Source organism: Capsicum annuum, chromosome 3 (assembly GCF_002878395.1).
Source record: "Capsicum annuum cultivar UCD-10X-F1 chromosome 3, UCD10Xv1.1, whole genome shotgun sequence".
NCBI classification, from domain to species: domain Eukaryota; kingdom Viridiplantae; phylum Streptophyta; class Magnoliopsida; order Solanales; family Solanaceae; genus Capsicum; species Capsicum annuum.
The window spans coordinates 101,254,352-101,259,195 of NC_061113.1; positions in this window are offsets into that span (position 1 = coordinate 101,254,352).

Sequence of the window (4,844 nt, forward strand, 5' to 3'; positions counted from 1 at the left end):
TTGGTATAGCGATACCAAGTGGTAAATGCCTTAATGAATGACTTCTGGGTTAATGGATTAGTTTATGTGCAAATTCTTTTAATTTGGGCTTAAATAGTATTATGTAGCTCACCACGCTAGTGTAAGTTCGGGGAGGGGGGAGGGGGGAGGGATGAACACTGTGTGCTTGGTGCACACTTGATATATATATATATATATATATTGGGATGACTATTACTTTGGCAGCTTTAGTTTTCCCTTAATTTTTCCTCGATTCATGCGACTAATATGCATTGGGGGCCATCCAGCAAGGGGAGTTAGACCTATATAGCCCATGGGTTCCTTTAGGACAAATCGAGCTACACAATTTAGGTTAAATCTTTAAACTCGCATTTTCATGACCTTTGTCCCTATCCCAACATCTTATATATGTATATAAAATTATTGTTCATATAGTTTTGACTGGTTTATGTTATCGATACTATTTTATCACTTATACTAAGTTACATGCCATTGCTTATCCCACTAACCATTCCTGGACACTACATCATTTCATGATGTAGCGTCTGAAGGGTTTTCTATTGCTCCTGTGTAGCGTTGGCGGTTGAGCATGTCTGTTGAGTTGCTGTGAAGTGGTGATCCTCCATCCTTCGGAAAGCCTTGTCATTTTATTACTCTTTCTTTATTGTCATAGTACTTTTGGATTCTTTTATTCATAGTCAGGGGAATGTCCTGACTTAGATATTATTATGGTTTTAGAGGCTTTTGTGGATGAGTGTGGGTGTATTGTTAATTGAATTATTTGAACCTTCATTTCATTCATCTATTCCTATTACTATTATTATTGGTTTGATTGGCCTCTGCTTTATTTTGATGATTATTATGCTCTTGAGGTTAGACTAAGGGCGTGGTCTCTGGTCCATGGTGGACTTGAGATACCCGTCACGACAAGCCCCTAGTTTAGGTCATGATATATAGAGAATGTTAAGGTCATTTTGAGAAAGTTTTTAGACTGCACAGAGTCACTAAAAGTCACATTCTGATGTAAGACATATGAACTTCGAGTTAAATGTGAATAATTGATGGTTTTTAAGGGTTCACCTTTGAAGAGTATTATAAGATATGGAAAGAAGGTTAAGCTTAGTCCTTGGTTCATTGGTTCTTATCAAATACTAAGAAGAATTGAAAAGGTTTCTTATGCGTTGGAGTTGCCTGCAAACTTGTCCTCTAGTTATCCATCATTCTATTTTCCATGCCCAAGATTTGTGGGTGACCCTATACTCATAGTCCTATAGAAAGTACTTCCATGAAGCACTCCTTAACTTTTGAAGAGGTCTCTATTAAGATTTTAGATTGTCATGTTTGCAAGGTGTGGACCAACTAGATTGATATGGTGAAAGTGTTATGGACAAACCAAAAAGTTTAGGGGGTTAAATGGGAAGCCTAAGAGAATATGAAGGCTAGATACACACATTTTAAATCTAGTTAATAGGGAGATTTTGAAGGTAAGTTGCATCCAAACATGCAAGTGTACGCGGTCATACAAGTAATATATGATTTTTAAGTCCGAATGTCATACCCACTGGGACTTGTTCATTAAGTATTTTACTAAATTTGACTAAAGCTAATGATTTATTTTAGTGGTGAATTTCAATATATATTTATATATTAAGTAAACTAAAAATAAAATTAAGATAAGTAATGAACAATTAACCAATAAAAAGTGAATTCTTAAACAATCAATGGATGAATTGATCTAGGATTATGGTTTTGCTGACAATCATGTTTAGTTTCAATTTCATCAACTTATTTGATTATCTAGTTGTTGAATTACAGGGTTGATTTTATGATATAGAAATTATCATCCTCTAATCGTCTATTCAAACTAGTCTCACAACTACATCGTTGAGTGGGGAAGTGAGAAACTAATTCAAATAGATTTATTTCTCTTCCTATTTTGTAACCATGTAACACGATCTAGGTATATTCCTTTTCTAGCCACAAATTAATATTTTATATTATTATAAAAGGGATCATACTCCCTATATTCTACGTTCTAACCCTCTGTTCCCTTGGTCAGTTCACTTTAGGCTTAAAGATTTATTTTAAAGGTCCCAAATCTTTACAATAGTAAAAATAAGAATATAAGAACAACTATTATGCTAATCAAATAAATTAAATCAAGATTTATTAAACAATTATTTTATTAGCTACCATAATCCTAGAATGACAAGTTTAACTCTTTATAGACATAGAGCAATTATAAAAAATTATTCAAAAAAAAATATAAAATTAAATAAATAAGGAGAAGAAAATATGAACTAATTTTCTCCGGCCTCCATGTGGCTCCTTGATTGAGTCCAAAATGGATTGAGAAATGCAATATCACTGATTGGCTACTACCTCTATGCTCATCGTGCTCTATTTACTCTTCTTTAATTGGTTGATACATTGCATGACAACCTTTTCTCTTGTTGAATTATTGATGCTTCATATTGTTGATCAAGGTCCTTTTTCAATATTTAAATAAATTTATTTCATTAAGCTAACTACTTGATTTCCTTCTATAATATTTTCTTTTTAATTCGTTCTGGCTCCAATTCATTTCATCTTCACACTATTTTAATCCTATATCAAAATATTATATTAGACACGATTCATAAAATTAGTTCTCATAAAGAACAAATATAAATGCTAAATGTGAGGTAACTAATGACTAAAAATATATATTTTTAGCCTCGCATGACCACCTGACACTTGGACTCTTGCTCGTCCTCGAGCAAGCATTAAAGCTCATCTTCATAAATCATGCTAGGAACGCCACCACTTTGATTGATACAAACATAGATCATATAGCAATTCACAACATTAGATACACTTTCCTATCATTATGCAAGAAATACAAATAAAAAATAAACCTCTAACCTCCTAACCTCAAAGGCAGACTCTAACTCATCAAATGTAAGCTCGCTTACCTACTTTGTCAAAGAAATCCCATAACATCACTTATCTATAATGAAACAAGTGACCTTATTAGAAAAATAAAAAGTCTACACACTATATTTCAAAGATTAAATATAATTTAAGGACTTAACATAAAAAAAAAACTCTCACACTCAAAAAGAATTCACATGTATGCACAAAGAACCATAGGCTTACCCATTAAGCATATCTCCACTAATTAAGTATGCTCAAATGAAATCAAATAGGACTTGAACGAGTTGCGATATTGGTTAGGGGATGGGTAGGAAAATTGCATAATAGTGACTTACAGTTCCCTAATGACCTTATACTTTTTAGACTTTATTACTCATTATTATTTTTTTCACTTTCAGCTATCTCTTCATTAATTATTTCACTAATAGTTTTCATATTATCAAGAACGTTCCAATCAATTTATTTTTTTCAAAGTTTTTTTTCTCTTTTTTAAAAAGTTACATTCTTTCAAAGAGGTCCTTTTCATCACTTTGTAGCTATCAATGGTCATGTTTTATACTTAACTATTCCTTTTCTTCAGATCTAACAATTATAACCAATCTATGTTATAGTTCTCAAGAAATTAGGCACATTATGGATTCAACAAAAAAGTCAAGGAAAAAATATGGCTACCAACAAAAGTTTATAGTCTCAAAGGGGATAACTATTGATATAAAATTTGAAAGGCTAAAATTTCACAAGACAAATCAAAGAAAGCCTATATCATCTTCTAAAGAGAGCAACATTTTTATTTTGCATCAATAACATGTAAAGCAAGTTCTAGACTAATATGCAAAATATGGAATACGCAAGAAAACTTTACCATGGATGGTACAAGTATCAATCAAGATGGATCAATTTCATTTTGAAGATATACAGGGTCATAGCGAACTATAAAATAAGAATAAGCTATATAAAATGCTAAACCATGAGTCTAGGTGTCAAAAAGTTTGTTATTTATTTACACTCATGCATTCACAGGAATGTACTACTCAAGATAAGGCCAAAATTGCTAGTATCTCACAAGTCAAATATGTAAGGTCCTAAATGACTACAGGTCATTTATGACTTGCAAATATTTTTTATTTCATTATTGGCTAGTTCAATTGGGTTTTAGGCTCATTTTTCTTTTTTGGAGCTATCACTGTTAAGGAATTGGTCTTGGACAAAAACTCTTAGTAAAAGGACCTCGGATGAGAATTCTAACAATACTATTTGCTTAGGAACATTAATTTAGGCTAGGGAGATCCTTGGTTTGGGTCTCAAGGCTTTCAAACTTATTTTGGAATATTAGGTGGATTTTGATTAAATTGACCCTTTGAGTGTGGACCCATATGTGATCGAAATGACCTTGGATGAAAATTTTGATGGCGACATTGATTCTATAATGTGAAATTTAGTGTGGTAGCATAGTTTTTTTGTGTTCCAAGCCTTTATATTTTGTTTTTTTTGTTTCAATACAAATTAGTTAAAATATCTTAATAGGCATCCCTGGGCTAAAATTATTGTAAACAACCTTTTTCCTAAATTCTATGATTCCATTGAATCTGTAACACATTTTTTGATTTATTCTCACTATTAGTTTATGTTCACAGGTCTTTGGATGAGTTTCGAGGGTCAGAAATAAGTTTTAGAAGTTGCTGGTGCTGGTGTGGCTGCTTAAGCGATCGTTGACCATTTGACTAGATTACTTAAGTGACTATTTGGCTGCTTTAGCAGTATTTTTATCCTTTGACCAAGTCTCTTAAATGAACAAAGTGTCGCTTAAGTGACTATTATGAGTATAAGATTAAACAGAACAATAAATTGAAGACTATCACTGGGTATATCAGAACAAACTATGGAATCAAAAACTAAACTAAGAAATAAAGAAATAAAAGATAAATATA